This window comes from Sarcophilus harrisii, chromosome 1 (genome assembly GCF_902635505.1).
Source record: "Sarcophilus harrisii chromosome 1, mSarHar1.11, whole genome shotgun sequence".
NCBI classification, from domain to species: domain Eukaryota; kingdom Metazoa; phylum Chordata; class Mammalia; order Dasyuromorphia; family Dasyuridae; genus Sarcophilus; species Sarcophilus harrisii.
This window is the reverse complement of record NC_045426.1, coordinates 79,527,824-79,551,730: the sequence shown is the minus strand read 5'-3', so window position 1 is coordinate 79,551,730 and position 23,907 is coordinate 79,527,824. Positions and strand designations below refer to the sequence as shown.

The following is a 23,907-nucleotide window of genomic DNA, read 5'->3' as shown; positions in this document are numbered from 1 at the left end:
GACACAGGGTGAAAGAAGAGAACAAAAAAAAAAAAAAAAAAAAAACAGGAAGGAATAGGATGGAGATAAATAAAGTTAGCAATAGCTATTGTGAAAAAAAATTTTTTTGAAACAAGTTTCTCTGACCCTCATTTCTCAAATATATACAGAACTGAATCAAATTAATAAAAATAAGTTATTCTCCAACTGAGAAGTGATCAAAAGTTATGAACTGTTTTCAGATGAAGTAATCAAAGCTATCTATAGCCATATTTTTAAAAAATGCTTTCACTATTAGAGAATTGCACATTATTTAACATCTACTGGTCATCCTGTCATCTGGGGGAGGGGGTGGGGGGGGTAAGAGGTAAAAAATTGGAACAAGAGGTTTGGCAATTGTTAATGCTGTAAAGTTACCCATGCATATATCCTGTAAATAAAAGGCTATTAAATTAAAAAAAAAAAAAAGAGAGAGAGAATTGCACATTAAAACAATTCTAAGGTACAACTACATACCTACTGGCTAACAGGATTAGGAAAAAGACAAATGCTGAAGAGGATATGGGAAAAATGAGATATCAATGCACTGTTGGAATTGTAAACTAATTTTACCATTCTATAGAGAAATTTGGAACTATGCCTAAAAAGCTATAAAACCATGCATATTCTTTGACCTAGTACTAGGTCTAAATCCTAAAAGAGATGTAAAAAAACAAAAAGGAAAATGATCTATAAGTACAAAGATATTTATAGCAGCTCTTTTTGGGGGGGTCAAAGAATTGGAAAGTGAGGGAATGGGGCTGGTATGTCATTGTGTGTGATGGAATATTTCTGTACTACAAGAAATGATAAGCAGGGTGCTCTCAGAAAAACTTGGAAGGACTTGCATGAGCTGATGCAAAGTGAAATGTATTGTGTATAAAGTAACAGCAAAATTGTAAAATGATCATCTGTGAATGACTTCGCTATTCTCAGCAATACAATGATTCAGGACAACTCTGAAGGACATTTTGAAAATGAAAATAACTACTGGTATTTGAATATAGATTGAGAATACTTTTTAAAAAACTACTTTTTCTTGATGGTTTTTTTTTGGGGGGGGGAAGGAGGGAAGTCATCTATGCTTTCTTTCACAACATAACTATTAAGGAAATATTTTGCATGATTGCACATGTATATTTGTACATTGTGTATACTTGCCTGCTCAATGAGAGAGGGTTGGGGAGGAAGGAAGGGAAAAAATGTGGAATTAATTCAAAGTTTTCAAAACAAATGTTAAGAATTGTTTGAACATGTAATTGGAGAAAAATAAAATACTATTTTTTTTTCCAATAGCATTGAGAGGAAAAAAACAAGTCAATCTTGAAAGCAGTTAAGTCCTCTCATTTGATCCATTTAAATGACAGTCATGTAGCTTATTTTTAAAATGCCCTGGGGTGTACAGAGAAGGAAATAGGAATAACACTAACAGAACAGGCATTGCCCCAACCAAAAAACACTTAAGCAGCAGCTGACACCTTGAAAACTTTAAGACCACTCCTTGCTAAAAACTACATTCCAAAGCAAGAAGGGCAAAGGAAGGGAAGGGTTACATCCAAAGATAATCATCAGAGAGCCTCAGACAATATTCAGGCCATGGCAAGAAAAAGATGAAGACAGTAGGCAAAGATATGGCAAGAGGCTTCACCTAAGGAATATTCACTAACACACTAAGCTCTCAAAAATTCAATCTATTGTATCTCCTCTTCCTTCATCAGGGCACACTTAACAAACTGAATATGAGGAGTTTTGTAGGAAGATAGGAAACTAACTGGCAGAAAAGTTCCCTACTTTTAAGATAGCAGGTAGAGACATGCTAATTAATAGCTAATTTTTAGCTTGGAATGCTCTAGACAAGGATGATTCAAAGCACAGAAGGTTTCAGAAAAGAACAAGGTGAAATACTAGGTAAATGGAGCACCTCTAAAATTCAATTAGCAGGTAGCTAGAAAGTACAGACTCAAAAAAGCCAGATTTTTTTTTCAGATTCAGACACTCCCCTGTAGAAAAATCACTAAAAAGAGCAATTTCTAAAAATAACATAATTCAATATTCCTCTACTTTTCACATATTTGTTATTGAGATTTATTAAGAACAATGATGCTTAGGGGCAGCTAGATAGTGCAGTGGATAGAGCACCAGCCCTGAAGTCAGGAGGACCTCAGTTCAAATTTGGCATCAGACACTTAATATTTCCTAACATTGTGACCCTGGACAAGTCATTTAACCCCAATTGCCTCAGGGGGAAAAAAGAATAATTATGCTTTTAAAAATAGTTGCATACATAAGTGAACTGTTCTGTTCTGCACACATATATTGTATATAAGATACACTGTGACATATTTATTTTGTATAGGACTGCTTGCCATCTGGGGAGGGGATGAAGGATAGGAGAGGAGACATCAGAACAGAAGTGAGTGCAAGAGATAATGTAAAAAAACTACCCAGGCATGGGCTCTGTCAATAAAAAGTTAAAAAAAAAAATAGTTGCATACATATGCCAATATCTATACTGGTCCATATTTATACTTTTAATCAATAACATGCAAAAGTATCTTTTTGGGAAATTTTAACTACAGAGAAGAACTGTTTTCTAATATATGGAAGAAGTATTAAATTGGCTCTGTAAGAGAAAACTGATTTTGCTTTCAATCTATAATGAATGGGTAGTTAGTGGTTTGTTTTCAACCTAAAGATAAATTTCCTTTACTAGTCTATTAGAAAGGATAAATATAACCACAAAGAAGCATTATATGAACTGACACAAAACATATATGAGGGGAAGATACAAAATGACTACAATAATATAAATGAAAATAACAATAACAATCAAAACAGACTGCTGTGAAATTATAATGACAAAAGTTGAACCCAAAGATGAGATATGTCAATGTATTTCCCTCCCATCTTCATGGCATTAGGGGACTACTCTTTTCCTCTCCCATTCTTTCAACTACTATCTATTTCTGAAATCTGGCTTCTTTCGATAACAGAGCCTCCCTAGCCACTCTTTCCAGCACTGTACTTTCATTGTACTTTCATTCATTTTTCTCTGTTCACTGACCAAAGCAGGGGAGTTGGATAATTCCTTGCAAGCTTCCTTTCCATAGCCACTTCAAGTTTTTCCCCCTACCTTTATCACTCAGAAACTTCTCTTGCTTTGAATTTCAGGCTATTCATGTTTACCACCCAATCAAAATCCTCATAGTTATTTTCTATAGAATCCCCAGAGTTATTCCCCTTTCTTCCTTCATGATATATGGCTCACAATTTTTATTTTCTCCTCAAATCCTGCCCTCATGATAGAAGATTTAACCTATATATCCCAAAGACATCCAAAAAAAGGGGAAAGGATCTATTTGTACAAAAATATTTATAGAATCTCTTTCTGTCATGGCTAAGAATTGGAAATCATGGGGATAACAAATGGGGAATCGCTAAACCAGTTGTGGTATATATGGAATATTATTGCGCTATGAGAAATGCCCATGTCTTCCCTGTTCTGAAAATACCCCTAACTTGTTCCTTCTATTCATGCTAAACTGTTGCCCAGGGCTCCTCATTCTTACGTAAAAATTATATGTGTTTGAATATACATACATAAAAACAACAACAAGGGACAATGAAGAAAAAGAGAAACCAAGATTTTAGATTGTTTTAAGATATGGGGAGTCAGGGGCAGCTAGATGGCGCAGTGGATTGAGCACCAGCCCTGGATTCAGGAGGACCTGAACTCAGACACTTGATACTTTCTAGCTGTGTAACCCTGGGCAAGCCACTTAACCCCAACTGCATCAACAAAAAAAAAGGGGGGGGGAGAAAGAAATAGGGGGTCATTTGTCAGGAAATAACTGTCAAAACAAAATGCAAAATTAATAAGACTACTTTTAATACAATTATTTTGTTAAATGATAGATTAATCTAATACCTCATATTTCATCAACTAAGGTTTTAATGCATTAAGCAACAAAAATGCTAGGCCAAAGCACATTTCATAATGAAAGAACACAAAACTCTTTTAATCAGAAAATTTCAACTTCAAGCAGAATATAAAATTGAAACCAAAAAATGTGGATAACAGAAATAAACTAATGTCACATGCTAATAATAAGGCTTAGAACGATTAAAAATAAAACCAAACTGCCACTCCACTCAAAAGTTCTCTAAACTGATTCTGCAACAGTATTCTGATATATCTGGGCAGTTAGGTGGTACAGTGGATAGAGCACCAGCCCTCAAGTCAGGAGGACCTGAGTTCAAATCGGAACTCAGACAACACTTAATACTTTCTAGCTGTTTTACCCTGGGCAAGCCACTTAACCCCAATTGCATCAGCAAAAAAAAAAAAATAATAATATTTTAGGGACTTATACTTTTATAAAATACAAAACTCCTTTCAATGACATAGAACAATTTAACTGTAATCTTAATCTTAGAGAATTGGCTGGGGGTACTGAGATGAATTAATCTCCTATAGTAAAACAATGAATGTCAAAGCAAGATCTGAATTAAATGCAATTCTTAAGATTATAAATTCAGAGGTAAAAGTCATTTAGTCAAAGAAACTAAGGCTCAGAAAAGTTAAGGACTTGTTTCAGGATAATAGGCAATGTCTTCTAATTCCCAAAACTGTGCTTAGTACTGTATCATGCTGTCTCTCCAGTCAGCACCAGACATATCCTAATTTAATGTATCTCTCAAGATTTTCAAATAGATGTTTACCTTGTTATAAGAGCCTACCTCTTTCTGTGGAAAAAAAAAAAAAAAAGAAACATTTTTGAAAATTCTCTGATACATGGAATATCTGCATGAAAAGAAAGAACTGAAAAACCTGATTGATAAAAAACAAACAAAAAACACGGAATAAACCTCCCAAGTTCTTTATTTTCAGTTTAAGAACACACCCATCCTACCTCACCTCTGGAAAATCTAGTTGTCTTGGAATGTATTATTATGACTACAGATTTTCTGGCCTGTGAACCTTTGAGTAAAAACTGGAAGCAGCATAAAAACAATTATGGTTCATTAAAAGCAGATGGCTCACTTGAAGAGTATGAAAACCTCAAATGAAACTAAGCACAATAGGAAATGAAATGGAGCACCTGATGCTCCAGACAATTGAGCACTTTATACAGAATCACTAAGCAAATCAACATGGGAATAAGGAATATAACCTAGAACTAATTTTTGCTGAGCCCAACTACTTATAAGTAATAAACAAGTAAAATAATTGTCCCGGAAAGAAAAACAAGAAACCGGACTTCACCAGAGCTTACCTAATACCAAAAAGAGATAGGAAAATCTATCACCACAGGGTTGGAGTCTTTCCTCCCCTACCTCCTTATCTCTTCATCCCATATTATCTTCTAACCAGAATTGAGTCATCATCAGGGAATCACTAGGCAGTACTCCATAATACCATAAAAGTACTAATAAGGAAATAAAAGGTCTTGGATGTAGTAATCAAAACGAAAAGATCCCCTGTAAAGTTTATGCCTTTTGACCAATTACTGTCATTCTCCAAACAATTTCTCCTTTGTTCCTCAAATTCTCCTTAAGTTTGGAGGCTTCCTAAACAATAGGAAGGTTAGTTTCATGAGTCAAAAGAATTGGGTTTAAATCCCACTTCTGACATACTATCTATACGATCTGGAAAAGAGAATTAACCTCCTGAGGCCTCAATTTACTCATCTGCAAAATGAAGCAGGCCTATACTAGATGGCTCTTGAGGAATCTTCCCAAATCTCTATCTATGGATCTTAAGAGAAGGGATTCTAAGAAGTTGATTTTATTTGTTTCAAAATTTCAGGTACACATAATTTTCTTTTTTAGTGAATTTTTAAAAACATTAAAATTAAGCTATGAGACCAGTTTTGAAACTTCTTGAAATAAAATAACCACATAGGGGAGGAAGGGAGGTTAGAAAAGCAGACAACTTTTAAAACCACAAGCTAAGACCAGTATCAAAAATTTTTTGTTTAGATAAAATATCAATTTCAAAAGGATACAATTCAATGAAAGGAGAACTTCTACAATCTACCTGTCACTAGTATGGCTTCTTTATTAGGAATACTACAAAAAGGTAAGTCAACAGGTGAAACTCGCTGAAGTACTAAATCATTCCATACATCCAAGAAAGATACATAATACTATTTAATATGAGGCACATTATGAAATATTAAAGGGTACAGCACACACAAAAGGTCCTGATGCCCTTCAAAATAAGTACTTCCAAAAAAAACCCTAATCTTATTCATTCATATAAATATACTTTTATAAATGTATTATAATTATAAAAAGTTAATCATAAAATAGAGGAAAAGGGTATGCAAAATAAAGTATGATCATTAAGTAAGAATACTCAAATGACACAGGAAAAAACTAAACTTACATAATAATGAGAAACACAATTCAAACCCTTAATGGCAGAATGCTAATAATCTCTATACATTTGATTATCAAAAGCTCAGCAGAATAGATTATGGTTTTATTGATACTATAAATGTTTCCTTGGTAATTTTTCATTTACTTCATCACAGTTAAACTTACTACAGTATTCAACAGGTGTTAATTATCCCGAAAAGCTTGAATTTATTTAGATTTCAGATAAAGAAAACCTTAGCTTCCAATTCTTTAATCATCTTCAAGGTGTGTTAAGATGTGCAAAGTGCTTGTTTCACAACAATCCACTGACATTTAGAGCAAAAGCATCATTATCCCTATTTTACAGAAGAAACTATGACCATCACAGGTTAAAGGATTTGTCCACTACACAGTTAACTAAAGGTTAAACAAGCTCACAGATTTAGAGTTCAAAAGGACTATCCGTTATCTATTTAGTTCAACTCTCATTATATATATGAAGAGACAGTAGCCCAAAGAAATGATGCTTATCCTATATTGTAGTCTCTGACTCCAAATTTAGAACTCTAGGATTCTTAAAATCCACAGCCCCCTTCAGTGAGGAAAAAATTCAATTTCTTATTTCCTCTACTAAAATTATGATTATTTTCCATTTTAATGTGATTTTAATAAAAAGAAAATGTAATGCAACATTTCTACTTTTCCAGGATAAGAAATGCCTACTTACTCTTCCTTCTAGTAGTCAGTAAAATGTCGATCATATGTCAAATTCTCATAACATAAATGTTTCACACTTTCTTACTTCAAAATAGTTTTTTAAAAAATTAACAAATTCCCAAATGCCTTTTTTATTAGTAACAACTTCAATTATAGTATTTTCTTATTTCATGAAGTTAACAATACAGCACATTGATTCCAGTCACTAACCCAGGTGGCAGTTATTTCAGATAATTTTATAAATTGTATAGAACTCATACATGAAAATTTTTTCATTCTTTCCAAGTTCAGTTATTTTTGTTTTTGAAGTCTGGCTATGAATTCTGAGATGATTATTAAAGTTATTAGATGAGTCAGCCCAGTTTGTTAGAGTACAGTATATTAATCAGGCAAAGATCACTAGAAAAATATTTTCCTCAGTAGCCACCAACTTTATCCTAAGCCCATTTCCCTAAGTAAAGTATCTTTTCCCTCTGAACAGCAGGTTCACATGCTGAAGAATGGAATGAGAAGATGTGGATGGAACAAAAGAGAATTAGTCTATTAACTACTGTTTGGGACAAAGAGCTACCCAAATTGACTACTACAGAGATCACTCATAGAAAGCAGAATTATTTATTAGAATCTCAAGAAGCCCACCCCATCCTGATCTGAGAGCAAAATTTCACAGCAGGATAGGGCCGGATCCTTGAAAATGCTTACAGCTTTTATACATTTCAGACAAAGAACCTCCAAAATCCCACCCTCTACATGTGGTGATTGGTCACATAAGTCTACTGTTTCCCTAACTGGTCAGTGGAATGTAGTAGACAAGGTGATATACAGCTTCTTTGGCCAAGTAGTCTAGGCCCTATCTAAAATCGGGTTACTCCGGAGAAGCCAAAACTGAGGCCTATAAGGCTTAATCTACTTTAGAATCTATAAGTTCTTCACCTTTTCCCACACACTACTAATTTTAAAAAATATAACAAATGCCAAAACAGATTAACAAGTTGTTGGGTTTTGATTTTTCTATAAACTTTCAGCTTTCCTGTAAACAGACCATGTGTTTCATTAAAGCTCACTAATCTACCGGAGATAACTGGTATCGAGAGGATACCAATGAGTAGAGCTATAGAAGAACACACAACAAATCTCCAATTTAAAAAAAAAAAAATATATATATATATATATATATATATATATATATATATTATTACTAAGAACCAAAAGAAAACATTTTCATTTACAAAAAAGAATTATGTGTGAAACTGTAAATGTTTGTTACATACAGCTTGCTTTTTTAAAAAATGGATATAATAAATTCAACACTGTGATTTCAAAGTTGTACTGATAGTTTCCCCATGAAATTCCTTCTGTGTTTTTCTGTATGCTTACCAATATATTGAATAACCCAGATGTTTTTCTTGAGGTTTTTGTGGGGGGGAGCAACACTATCCTTAGCCCCACTTCCCAAATATCCCTCTTTAACAAGAAAAAAAAGGAAAAATACAATTCTTGCAACAATTAGGTTTAATCAAGCAAAATATAACCACCAATTTGCCATGTACAGTATATGTCTCTTTTTGCACATTGGCTCTGTCACTCCTCTTGTCTGCAGTGGTAACAAGATTCATAATCAGTCCTCTGGGGTCTGATTATATATAATTACTTACAGCCCTGATCATCATTCTTAAGTCTTTCAAAGTTGTTGACCATTTCAAGACTGTAATGTAAATTGTTCTGATTCTGCTCACTTTATTCCACTTCAGTTCATACAAATCATCTGAGGTTTCTCCAAATCTCTCTCATTTAGTTATTTATCATACAATAACATGGCATTATATTCTAATCATTCCTCAACTGCTGGGAACTACTCTTTGTTCTCCAGATCTCCTACAAAAAGAACTGACATTTTTCTACATATGAATCTTTCCCCTTTTCTTTGAACTCTTTGGGGTATAAATCTAATAGCAGTTTCATTGAGTCAAAGAATAGGAAAAGTTTAATGACTTTGGGCATATTTTCAAATTGCTGGACTAAATCCTAGTTTACCAACAATGTACCAGTGTCTTTTTTTTCTTCAGTACCATCAACTATTATCATTTTTTTTAGCATCTTTACCACTGACAGAGGTTAGATATCAAAGTTGCTTTGAATTTATTTTTTTCTAATTAAATACTAGTGAGCACTTCTTCATATAGCCACAGATTACTTGGCTTTCTTCCTTTGAGTATTGTCTGATTATGTTCCCAAAGCTGTTTATCTAATATCATTAAAGTTAAACTCTAACTCTACTTTTTATTGTACAGTACTAGTTACCACCTTCATGATGGGAGTTAAAAGGACTTTTCTAATCTTTACCTAAATATTACGCAGGTCTAGGAAAGTTCCTTTCAGTCAATAAATAATCATTTATCATATATCTATATAGCAGGCACTGTGCTAAGCCCTGGGTATACCAAAAAGAAAAAAATGGCAGGATCTACCTTCAAGGAGCTTATAACTTAATGGAAGAGACAAGTAAATATGTGCAAATAAAATATATGTGTACATAGATAAACAGATAGATACATACACACACATACACATTTAAGAGAGAGAAGGCACTAGAATTAAGAGGAGGTGGGAAAGACTGCCTTATTGAAATGAAAGTTCCCCAAAAAAGAAGGAAAAAAAAGACAACCTAAAAGATATAGCCTAATGGCTGATGGTAGTTTGGGGACTCACTCATAAAAGAGCACTTTGCTGAGGGAAAAGGCGGTAGAGCAGATGCAACTAAATGGAGAAGCAGAGCAGATATCAGTATAGTAACAGTAGCCCAGAAAAATAACATTATAGGTCAGCAGCTGATACTGACACTTGAACAGAGAGGCAGATCAACATAGTGTTTGAGTGAGGCTAGAACCATAGAAGCATGAATTGTCCAGGTTAAATGTAGAGGGCTGAAACTATGAAAAGGTGTACTTGAATCAGACAACTCAATACTTAGGGCTAATTACCTATTTGATATGAGACAATGACTCTATTAGCATATGCTTGGATAAATGGCTCTTCTCACAGTTGATGCAGGCTCAATGTTTGGTGCTAAGATAATCATAGGCAAGGATTAGAGGGCTGAGGATCAGAGGCCAGAGACTCACTTTGCAGCAGGATGAAAAGGAGAGAAGTTGGTGACTTTGGACTCGAATCGAGGATACCTCTTTGGCGAACCTGTGGCAGTTTGTCTGTCTCCTTCACTTCTCCTCCTAAAAACCAAGGACTTTTACTTATCCTGACTCTGGCTGATGCTGAGGCCTCCAGGGAGCTAGCCTGGACTTAACAGTTAAATATATTCACAAGTGTTTACTATTCATGTTTCTCTCCCACCAGTGTTGGGAATGTATATGGGGACAGTTTCCTTGATTTATCTTGCTAATGTGTTTTGTCACTGCTTCATGCTTCAGAAAAGTGGCATATCTTGTAAAGTAGAGGAATGTAAAATCGATTTTAAGGAACATTTGGTAAGATACCCAATTCATCAGAGTTCATTCCAAGGACATTAAAAGATGAAAATTGTAAAGGTGGCTAACAAATAAGAAAAATGGAAAATTCGCAAATATTTTTATAACAAACTATTTTTACCATCAATGACAATAATTACCAAATTTGAACTCTAACCTCATAACATTCCACAAGCTGACAGAAGATAAAAATGGAATTAAAATGAACAAAGATGGGAAAAGGAGAATAATTGGATCAAATACATACAAAGGGAATCCCTAGTGGAGGTGGCGCAATTATGATGGGCATTGAGGGATCAATTCACAAGACCAGTGAAAGAATGGAAGTTAACAAAAGAATGGTGGGAAAAGGTCAGATTGTAATAATACTTTAAAAAAAAAAAAGGTTAGGAAGAGAATAACAACCACCAATTTTAAATAACTGTTTCCCCATTTATACAAAATTTTAATGAGATTCATAGCCATGTTTACTGAGCAAATCTTCAAGGAGGATATTAGTAGGGAACAAGCAGATCTTTAAAACAGTGATTTATAATAAACAAAATCACAATGTGTTTAATGTGGTTGATTTATGAAGAATTTGATTTGGTAAACTTAAATGCTACATTTAAAACTCTCACCCAACAAGGAATCTCTCATTCATACATCAAAATCATTCTGGACCCCTTAAAAGACATGCCAGAAATATCCTTCATCAAGAATATCATAGGAGGCAGAGTAGGAAGTCATATGCTTACAAGAAGTAAGAAACTATGACAAAATATCCCACACCAAGTCCAAGAAAAAGAGATTTCCATAGATGGCTAGGTTCCTCCAAATGCTCTTGTTTGCAGACGACATGCTAGTTGCATTAAGTCCCAGATCAAGTCTTGTAGAAAAGATCTATAATCACTTAAAGGAGTTTGGGTTGATTATACATACTGAAAGGTACTACTGAATGAATAAAGTCTACTGATCAACTTATGATATGCATTTGAATGCAAAACCTATAAAGCCTATACAATTGTGTATTTGTGTGTATGTGAGACAAATAATAAAAAGGGACAATTAGGCCCTGCATCAAAAAGTGGGCTAGACCTAAGCTTCTTAAACTCTGCATTGTGACCCCATGTGGGGCTCACATAATTATATGTGGGGGCTGTGAAATTATGATTTGTTATCAATAAATGTTTGATCTGTATTCCTATTTTATATAATTATATACCCGCAATCACATAAAAATTTCTCTGGTAAAGAGTATTCACAAATGGAAAATGTTTAAGAAATCCTGGGCTACTTTTTGTGGTGACTAGAAAACAGGAAAATGAATGGATGCCCATCAATTGGAGAATGGTTGGGTAAATTGTGGAATATGAATGTTATGGAATATTATTGTTCTGTAAGAAATGACCAGCAGGATGAATACAGAGAGGCTTGGAAAGACATACATGAACTCATGCTAAGTGAAATGAGCAGAACCAGGAGGTCATTATAACTTCAACAACAATACTGTATGAGGATGTATTCTGATGGAAGTAGATATCTTCGACAAAGAGAAGATCTAATTCAGTTCCAATAGATCAATGATGGATAGAATCAGCTACACCCAGAGAAGGAACACTGGGAAATGAATGTGAACTGTTTGCATTTTTGTTTTTCTTCCCAGGTTATTTTTACCTTCTGAATACAATTCTTCTTATGCAACAAGAGAACCGTACAGTTCTACACACATATATTGTATCTAGGATATACTATAACATATTTAACATGTATAAGACTGCCATCTAGGGGCGGGGGTGGAGGGAGGGAAGGGAAAAGTAGGAACAGAAGTGAGTGCAAGGGATAATGTTGTAAAAAATTACCCATGCACATGTACTGTCAATAAAAAGTTATAATTTTAAAAAAAAGAAAGAAAGAAATCCTGGGCTAGATTGTCTTAAGAAAAAATAGTAAAATTCCTTTAATGAAATCAAACTTCCCTCAATAACAAATGTCTAATTTATTATTATCAATATGTTATTGGTGATGTTGTATGCCTAAAATACAAAATAATACGGCACGCTCCAAACAAACAAAAAAATAAGTCTCATGGAGAGATGTAAGATCTCACAAGGAGATCTGAACCGCTCAGAGATGTGAATATAAACTATAAGAGAAGGAACTTACATCTACCCGAGAACTGTTTTAATTAAGTGTCTTTTGCTTTGATTACTAATGTGTACTATAATGTGGTTTGACAAAAGAAAAACATCAGTAGAGACTCATGAGATATACTTTTGACAATGCACTGACATAAAAGTATATTCTGAACCAGGTTAAGTTTTCAGAGGTTCATTTTTGAAGAATTATACTCATATAAGTTCATATAAAACATCAACAACAGAGTCCTGAAATTATAATCATAGGGTAAGCCAAATAATCTTCAGAATTTTGTAAATAAAAAATTAATATGGCTTTCACTATTATTTAAATTCAGCATCTCATGAAGTTAAACTATCAAATATATGTATCAAAAGTCTGAAGCCTAAATAATGCCTCCTCTAAGCTAACTTTTAACATCTCAAAAAATAACCTTTAAGAGAAAAATCAATCAAGGTATTCAACCCTACAGGACTGTCCTTCTGTAAGTCTTTATCACGTCTTAGACATCTAATTGACCCTTTTAGCATCACTGCTTCAAATTCTTCTTGCCTCTTGGAAATACTTCCCTATTTCCTTCAAACATGCCCGTGTCATCCCTAACTCTTTAAAAATCCTCATCTGATCTGTCCATTCTTATTAGCTATCATCTGATATCTCTCCTACATTTTGTAAAAAGACTCAACTCCTTGGAAAAGCCCCCAAAAGGTGTACTATGTTTCTTACTCTTTACAATCTGACTCCAACTTCATCATTCAACCACAACTGTTCTCTACAAAGATATTAATGACCCTTAATTGCCCAATTTAATGACTTTTCTTTAATTCTCATCCTTCTTGACCTCTCTGAAGCTTTTGACAATGTCAGTGACTTATCAACAGCAATAGCAACAATTGTAATAAACAAGTGTTTACATGAACTACAGTTACTTTGTAAGGCAATTTACAAATATCTCATTTTATCCTTACAACAATCTAGAAATAAGAAGTGCTATTATTGTCCTCATTTAATGTATCAAAAAACTAAGGCAAACAAATGCTTAAAAGAGTATTACAATTCTTTCATTAGGCAAGAATTCGAACTCTGGTCTCAACAACAAAAAGAGATAAAGAAATATTTTGAACATTTAATAGTTTACTTCACTTTCTTGCTTTTTAAAAAACTGTTGACCAAGAATAAGCTGCCAATCCTATTAAACATAATCAAGTAACACTAAAGCCACACTATAAATTAAAGCTTAAAATTAGAAGAAAATAGGATAGTTATCAGATCTGTGGAGAAAGAAGGAATCTGTGACCAAAGTAAAACTGGAGATCATTATTGAACACAAAATAGATGATTTGATCATATTAAGTTAAAAAGGTTTTGTACAAACAAAACTAATGCAAACAAGATTTAGAAGGGAAGCAATAAATTAGGAAAATATTTATACTTTTTTTTTTGCTGAGGCAATTGGGGTTAAGTGACTTGCCCAGGGTCACACAGCTAGGAAGTGTTAAGTGTCTGAGGCCAGATATGAACTCAGGTCCTCCTGACTTCAGAACTGGTGCTCTCTATCCACTGCACCACCTTGCTGCACTCACATATTTTTACATTTAAGGCTTCTGAAGTCATTTCTAAAATATATGGAGAAATGACTCTAATGTATAAGAATTTAAGCCATTCACCAACTGATAAATGGTCAAAAGATATGAAGACAATTTTCAGATGAAGAAATTGAAACCATCTCTAGTCATATTAAAAGGTGCTCTAAATCACTATTGATCAAAGAAATGCATATTAAGACAACTCTGTGGTACCACTATACATCTTTCAGATTGGCTAAGATGACAGGAAAAATGTTGGAGGGGATGTAGGAAAACTGGGACACTGATACATTGTTGGTGGAATTGTGAACGGATCCAACCATTCTGGAGAACAATTTGAACTATGCCCAAAGGATATCAAACTGTGCATATGCTCTAGCAGTGTTTCTATTGGGCTTATATCCCAAAGAGATCTTAAAGGAGGGAAAGGGACCCACATGTGCAAAAATGTTTGTGACAGCCCTTTTTGTAGTGGTAAGAAACTGGAAACTGAGTAGATGCCATCAGAAGGAGAATGGATGAATGTTATGGTATATAAATGTTATAGAATATTATTGTTCTTTAAGAAACGACAAGCAGGATGATTTCAGAGAGGACTCAAGAGACTCTTATATGAACTGATGCTAAGTGAAATGAGCAGAATCAGGCGATCATTGTACATGACAACAAGAAAATACAATGATTGATTCTGATGGACGTGACTCTTTCCAACAATGAGATGATTCAGATCAGTTCCAATGATCTTGTGATGAAGAGAGTCATCTACACCCAGAGACAGGACTGTGGGAACTAAATGTGGATCACAACATAATATTCTCATTCTTTTTGATGTTGTTCACTTGCATTGTTTTCTTATTTTCTTTCCTTTTTGATCTGATTTTTCTTGTGCAACTAGAGAACTATATAAATATATACGTCTATGTTGGATTTAATATATGTTTTTATCATGTTTAAAATATACTGGATTACTTGCCATCTAAGGGAAGGAGTGGGAGGGGGGGATAGGAGAAATTGGAATACAAGGTTTTTCAAGGGTTAATGTTGAAAAATTATCCTTGCATATGTTTTGAAAATAAAAAAACTTCAATAAAAAATTAAAAAATAAAAGCTTTAAAAAAAAGATAGCCAGTAGTTGTCACAAAATGCTATGCTGGGACAAGATAATGTCAATATTGCAACTTGCTCTTTTAAAACAATATTTCAACATATAGACAGTACCCACAAAGGAGGCCATTGAGAAAACCTAGTATAGCACTTTCATACAGCTCTCCAAATGGAGCAGCTTCTTCATAAGCCATTATGGGAGAAAACAGAGGGAGGGGGAAGACAGAGAACTCTCTCAACCTGCTAATTAAATGGAACTGTAGTGTTTGTCTGCCAATTCAACTAGGAAATGGTACAAAGGGGGAAAAAATAACTACTAAAAATACTGAAGATCTATTCAAAGAAACAGGTGACAAAAAAGTACAACATTCCAAGAATCTAAAAGTTTTCTAAGCTGCCATTTTGCACCCCTTTCTCCTTTCCCTACCAAAATTGTGAAGATTTCTTTGTTATATGAATTAGTACAAAAGTTATATACAAAATATTAAGTAGCCATCAACTTTAATATTATAAAATATTTAATATTTTTACAAAATGAACAGTTCCTCATTTTCAAATATGACAGAATAAATGTAAAGTGTAACTGGCATAGGAGATAGATTTTCATTGAAGCAGCTACACATTTCTAACACAGAAATTAAATTACTTTAGAAAAACCAGAAATAATTATGGAAAGAAAGTATATGGAAAGAAAATATGTAATTTTTTCCTTTTTTCTTTTTATTATTATTATACCTTTTTATTTACAAGATATGTGCATGGGTAATTTTTCAGCACACCCTTGCAAAACCTTCTGTTCCAACTTTTCCCCTCCTTCTTCCCCACCCCCACTCGCAGATGGCAGGTAGATTAATATATGTTAAATATGTTATAGTATATGTTAAATACAATATATGTATACATATCCATATAGTTAAAAAACATGTAATTTTTTCAAAGTCACATGTGTTTTAAAGACACAAATATTACTTGTTTACCGCTACACTAATAGCCCTATCCGCCCTACTATTCTTTTCATTTATGTAGGTGCTTAACTATCTTAGAATGATCAATTAAATCTTGCAGCATCTCTACCAAGTTGTTAAAGGGTAAGGATCACCATCAATTTGCAATCTGAAATTCAAATTTGTTGTGATATAACAGGCACAGTAATATGACACTGATGGAGCTGTGAATTTGTCCAGCTGAATAAATTTGGAACCATGTCAAAAAGTCAATGAACTCTTGGCCTTAGTAGTACTGCTATCAAGGTATATACCCTAGAGAGAACAATGATTTTGTTGTAACAAATAACTGCAAGCAAACCAAGGGAAGGCTACTCATTTGGGGAAAGAACAAAACAGTAATATACAAATATAACTGAATAAGTAACAGTAAGAAAAACAGAAAGAAAACTGGGAGGAACTAAAGTATAATGAAATAAGCAGAACCAGAAGAACAATTTATACAATTACTACAATGTTGTGAGGAAAGTTAAGTGGGAAAAAATTTAAAACTGTAAGAAATAAACAATGATAACTCCAAAAGCCTAATGATGAATACTGTTCACCACCCTACAAATTCCACTTGGTAGAGAGGAGGTAGAATGCAATACAAGATGAAAAGTGCATTTTCAAACACTGCCAATGTGTGATTAACTTTGCTTGACTACATTTATTTAATATAGAGAAAGTTTTTTTTTTTTCCCCAAGGAATTGGGGGAAAGAAAAAAAGTAGAGAAGTAATAATGATACTAAAAAGATAGAATATCACATCAATGAAACATTTTTAAAATGCACAGAAAAGTACAAAAAGAAGTTTAGAAGGGAAAAGAGAAAAACAGGATGGTAATGAAACTACTGTGACAAAAAAGGAAAAAAGAAAGAAAAGGAAGAAGAAAAAGCAATAACCTGTATAATACAAGAGATTTGGTGTTATGAGACATTCCTTAAAAGGAAATGTTCATGCTATTAGGATTATCAAGTTTATAATAAAAATGTTAAGGATCATTATTAACAGATTAACAAGGAATTTACCATAAATCTACAGCACAGTGCTGTGCAAACAGCATTGGATTGGGAGTCAAGAAACTTCAACTGGAGTCCCATATTAATTTGTGCTAAGTATTTTTCCTCTTTGGAGTCTTAACTTCCTTATCTTAAAATGAGTGAGAAAGGGTTGATATAGATTAGATAACAATTCAAGTATGGAGGAGTCACAGTTAGAATTACCCAGAATTTGGTAGCTTCTACCATAAAAGGATCAGAGGGCCTGGAATATCATATTCCTGAAGGCAAAGGACTTTGGGTTACAACCAAGAATAAATTACCCGGTGAGACTGAGCATCTTTTCGGGGAAGAGATGGATCTTCAATGGAGTAAGGGACTTTTAATCATTTCTATCAAAAAGATCGTAACTAAACAGAAAATCTGACCTACAAATACAAGAGAAACATAAAAAGGTAAACAGAAAAGAAAAAAATAAAATATTACTTAAAGGTTACACTGTTTGCATCCCTACATGGGAAGATGATACTTGTAACTCTTAAGAACTGTGTCTTTTAATAGAGCAGTTAAAGGAGGTATAACATCAACAGAGGGCATAAGTATAAATTGACTCTGATGTGCTATTAAAGGAAAAGAAAAAGACATTAAGGAGTGAAAAGGGGAGAGTACTGAGAGAAGAGGAAAGGGGAGGTAAAATAAAGTCTATTAAATTAGATCACATGAATCCTACAATATGCTGTTTACAAAAACCACATCTGAAACAGAGATACATACACAGAGTAAAGGCAGAATATATTCTGCTTCAGCTAAAACAGAGAAACAAAAAAGCAGACATAGCAATTCTAATCTCAGACAAAGTAAAATCAAAAATAGATCTAATTAATAGAAATAACATTTTGTTAAAAGGTATCACAGACAATGAAGTAATATCAATACTAAATACATATTCACTAAGTGGTACAACATCCAAATTCTTAGAGAAATTAAGTCAACTACAGGAAGAAAAAGACAGCAAAGCTGTACTAGTGGGAATTTCAACTCTCTCAGAATTAGATAAATCCAATAAAATAAATACAAAATAAACAAGAAAGAAAGTAGGGAGAGTAACAGAATCTTAAAAAATTTAGATATGATAAGACTTCTGGAGAAAAATGAATGAGGATAGAAAGGCATATACCTTTTCCTCAGTGGTACATGGCACCTGTACAAAAATTTATCATGTTGTAAGGCATAAAAGCTTCACAATTAAATGCGAAAAGGCAGAAATAATAAATGCAGCCTTTTCAGATCATGATGCAATAAAAATTACATTCAATAAAGGACCAGGGAAAGATAACTAAAAACCAATTGGAAATTAAATAACATAATACTAAAGAATGAGTGGGTTAAACAACAAATCATAGAAACCATCACTAATTGCATCCAAGAGACGGACAATACTGAGACAGCATTAACAAAACTTAAGGAAGGCAGCAGCCAAAGCAGTTCTTAAGAGAAACTTTTCATCTCTAAATACATGAATAAAATAAAGAGATCAATGAATAGGGCTCGCAACTAAAAAAAAGCTAGAAAAAGAACAAATTTAAAACCTCCAATTAAATGCCAAATTAGAAATTTTGAAAATCAAAGGAGAGAAGAAAAAAAAGAACACTATTGAACTAATAAAACTAAGAGTTGGTTTTATGGTGAAAAAAAAAACAACAAAAGAGCTAATTTGATTAGAAAAAGAAAACCATCAAATATGAAAAGAATAAACTTAACACAAATGAGGAAGAAATTAAAGCAATAATTAGGAGCTATTTTGCCCAACTGTATATCAACAAATCTAATAATCTAATTTAAATGGATGAATACACACACACACACACACACAAATATAAAGTGAGCAGATTGACAAAAAAGGAAATAAAACACCAAATAATCCCATTTTAGAAAAAGAAATTGAACAAGTCATCATTGAACTCCCTAAGAAAAAATATCCGGGGCCAGACAAATTTACAAGTGAATTCTACCAAACATTTAAAGAACATTAATTCCGATACTATATAAATTATTTTGGGAAAATAGGCAAAAAAAGGAATCCTGACAAATTCTTTTTCTGACACAAATATGGTGCTGATACCTAAAACCAGGAAGAACCAAAACAAACAAACAAAAAAAAAAATTATAGACCAATCTCTCTAGTAAATAGAGAGATGCAAAAATTTTAAATAAAATATTAGCAAAGAGATTGTAACAATTTATCAGCAGAATAATACACTATGACCAAGTGGAATTTATACCAGAAATGCAGGGCTGGTTCAATATAAGGAAAACTATTGGCATAATTCATCATATTAATAACTAAATGAATATAAATCATATGATAATCTCAATAAATGCAGAAAAATTTTTTTGACAAAATACAGCACCCCATTCCTATTAAAAACATTAGAGAACATAGGAATAGATTTTTCCTTAAAATGATAAGCAGCATCTATCTAAAACTATCAGCAAGTATTATATATAATGGAGAGATACTAGATACACTTCCAATACGCTTCCAATAAGATTGGAGTGAAAAAAAATGGCCATTATTAACATCACTATTATTAAATATTGTACTAGAAATGTAGGCTCTAGCAATAAGAAAAGAAAAGGAAAGAGAAGAAATTAAAGTAGGCAATGAGGAAATAAAACTATCATTCTTTGCAGATGATATGATGGTATACTTACAAAATCCTAGAGAATCAACCAAAAAACTACCTGAAACAATTAACTTTAGCAAAGTTGCAGGATATAAAATAAACTCAAAGAAATCATCAACATTTCTATGTTACTAACAAAGTCCAACTAGCAAAAGAAAGAGAAAGAAAATTTAAAATAACTATAGACAAAATAAAATGTTGAGGTGTCCACCTGCCAAGACAAACCCAGGAACTATATGAACACAATTACAAACACTTTATACAAATAAAGTCAGATCTAAACAATTGGAAAAATATCAATTGCTCATTAGGCTGAGCTAATATAATAAAAAGTGCAATTTTAGTTAAATTAGTCCACTTATTCAATGCCATACCAAACTGCCAAAAAATTATTGTATAGAACTAGAAAAAATAACAACAAAATTCATCTGGAAAAATAAAAGATCAAGAACATCAAGGGAATTAATGGGAAAAAATGCAAAGGTAAGAGCCTAGCAGTACCAGACCTAAAATTAAAGCAGCAGCATCAAAAACATGTGGTACTGGCTAAAAAATAGAGATGGATCAACGGAATAGGTTGGGCACACAAGACACAATAATCAATGACTAATCTACTGTTTGATAACCCAAAGACTCCAGCTTCTGTGATAAGAACTTACTATTTGACAAAAATTTCTGGGAATGTTAGAAGATAGTTTGTTAGAAATTCAGCATAGACCTACATCTCACATCTCAATAAACTCAAAATGAGTACATGAGTTAGGTGTAAAGGGTGATACTGTAAGCAAATTAAGAGTAAGGGACAGTATACCTATCAGATCTTTGGAGAAGAAAGCAATTTATGACCAAACAAAAAATAGAGAACATTATGAAATGCAAAATTGGTAATTTTGATTACATTAAAGCTTTTGCACTTAAAAAAAACCCAATGCAGCCAAAATTAAAAGGAAAGCAGAAAGCTGGGAAAAGATGTTTATAGCCATTGTTTCTGATAAAGACCTCATTTCTAAAACACAGAGAACAGACTGTTTTTTTTTTTTTGTTGTTGTTTGTTTTTTGCTGAGGCAATTGGGGTTAAGTGATTTGCCAGGGTCACACAGCTATGAGGTATTAAGTGTCTAAGGGCAGATGTGAACTCAGGTCCTCCTGACTTCTGGGCTGGTGCTCTATCCACTGGGCCACCTAGCTGCCCCGAGAACAGATTCATTTATAAGAAAATGTTATTCCCTTATTGATAAATAATCAAAGAATTTGAAGACAATTTTCAAATGAAGAAATTAAAGCCATCTGTAGTCATTTGAAAAAATGCTCTAAATCACTACTGATTAGAGAAATGCAAATTAAAACAAAAACAACTCTGAGGCACCACTGCACTCCTCTCAAATTAGCTATAATGATAAATATTGGAAGGGATGTGGGTAAACTAGGTAATGCTGGTGGAGTTGTGAATGATCCAACTACTCTGGAGAACAATTTGAAACTATGCCAAAGGATTATCAAAGTGTGAATACCATTTGATCTGGCCATTGCAGGGTTTCTATCCCAAAGAAATCATTAAAGATAGAAAAGGACTCGTACAAAATGTTTGTAGCAACTCTTTTTGTGGTGGCAAAGAACTGGAAAATGAGTAAATGCCCATCAACTGGGGAATGGCTAAATAAATTATTATATGTGAAAGTAATGGAATATTATTGTTCCATAAAAAATGATGAATAGGCTGATTTTAGGAAACCTTGGAACGATTTATATGAAATGATAATTAATGAAGCAAGCAAAACCAGGAAAACATTGTACACAGCAACAAGAAGATTGGATGATGATAGACTTGGTTCTTCTCAGCATTTTAGCAATCCCAATAAATTTTGGATGGAAAATACAATCTATACCCAGAGAGAGTACTATGAAGATTGAGTGTGGTTCAATACATACTACTTTCACCTTTTTTCTTTCTTCTATTTTTTTCTCATTTTTTTTCTCCTTTGTTCTTATTTTTCTCTCCCAACATGACTCATGTAAAAAATGAATATACATGTATAACCTTAAAAAATGTAAAAGTACTTTGTAAAGAGCTATATAAATGTTTATTTTAAAGGAGTAGCAAACTGCACATAAGAGCTTTGTAGTTTCATATGCAATCATTTATTTGTTATTATAATTACTAATGTGTTATGGAAATGTTTGTTTTATCCCACAGATTAAAAATAAAATTTTTAAATGGGAAAAGGTGAATATTAAAATTTTTGTTCACACCTAAGTTTAATTTTAATATCTATGTAACTTTAATAGCTATTCTTCATAATGAGAATGTATAGGAAAAAACTATTCATCTTCCTATTTAAATATTGCTTTAAATTCTAAACTGGATAGTGACTGTATCACATAACTAAATGTGGGAGTTGTGAAAAATATGGCAATAGTAAAAGGTTTCTGAATGCAATGATCAAAAATTAATTCAAAATCAAACATGTAATGAATCAGAAGTCTTTCAGCACTTGCCCATGGTTACATTGCGTAACTTCACTGCAGCAATATGTGATTTTGCATTGTACATGCACAAATACTACCAAAAGTATCTCATCTCAGATTCAAGATGGGGTCATAGAAAAATTTTAGGCAAAAAAAGGAGTTGCAAGTGGAAAAAATTTAAGAAGTGCTTCCTTAAATCATGTCACCCTCCCATATCTAATTAATTGCTAAGTCTCACCTAAAGTATTAGAACAGCCTTCTGTTCTTCCAGTCTCCTCTCTCTAAATCCATTTTACACATAACTGACAAAAATCTTTCTGAGCAACAGAAAAGATACTATCCTGCTAACGAATCTTTAAATCTAATCTAAATCTAAAAATTCTTCAGAATGGTACCAACAGCTAGAGGCAAGGAACAATATTTTCTCCTCATAATTCCAAGCTTAGAAACTTCTCAAAGAACAATACCTATTACTCTGGAAGAGAACAATATTAGTTCTTGCTTGATAGCACATGCCAAGACAGAATATACTTCACAAGGAGCAAAATTACTACAGGAAATAAATTCACAATAGAAAAAAAAATTATGACTTCATAATGTCTTCTCATACATGAGAGCATACTTTAATTAATGCAAGGCAAGAGATCAATCAATATATATTTATTAAGTACTTACTATCTGCCAGGTACTTTTCTACTAGACAATAAGCACACTGAAGATACTGACTTCAGGTACCTTATATACTTTTAAAGAGAATATGTACACATATAAATACATAAAAATCATTCAAGTCATCAAATTTACACTACATAAACTGAAGTAAAGGATCTAAGAAACCTTTGGATAATAAAAGCCACAATCTTTTTTAAAGAAGAGAAATAATAATAGCCTATATATATATATATATATATATATATATATATATAAAACTTTAAAGATTGTAAATTTTTGCCTAGACTCAGGCAGTTCATAAAAAGTCTGCTGAGAAATGAAATAGGCAGAATCTCTCAACCCAGAAAAATCAGAAATCCAAGAACCAAAGGTCCTATGCTAAGTCATACCCTGATGCTAGATGATGATCAAGTGGATACAACCAGAGAAACACAACTACTCTTTGTTCAACTATGATCTAGATGGACATAAAAATGCTTTGAAGGACTAACAGAAAATTGGTTTAACAATAACACTACAATATTAGTTCACTAAACTAGAATAATAGCCACATTTGGAGTCAGCGATTGATACAAAATCTAAAAAACCTGAAACATACAACAACCATTCCTGAATTCAAGTCCTTGAATTTATAGACCCTCATGCAGAATGACTATGAAGATTAAATGGAGTATCCTACTATACTGGACAATATTCTAATCAGTTCAGG

General features: G+C 33.0%; 1 protein-coding gene across 3 annotated transcripts in view; it reads right to left on the bottom strand.

The window, feature by feature from the left end:
• SFMBT1 (Scm like with four mbt domains 1) overlaps positions 1–23,907 on the bottom strand; it is a 170,991-nt gene that overhangs the window by 75,849 nt on the left and 71,235 nt on the right. The gene's annotated exons all lie outside the window — the stretch shown is intronic.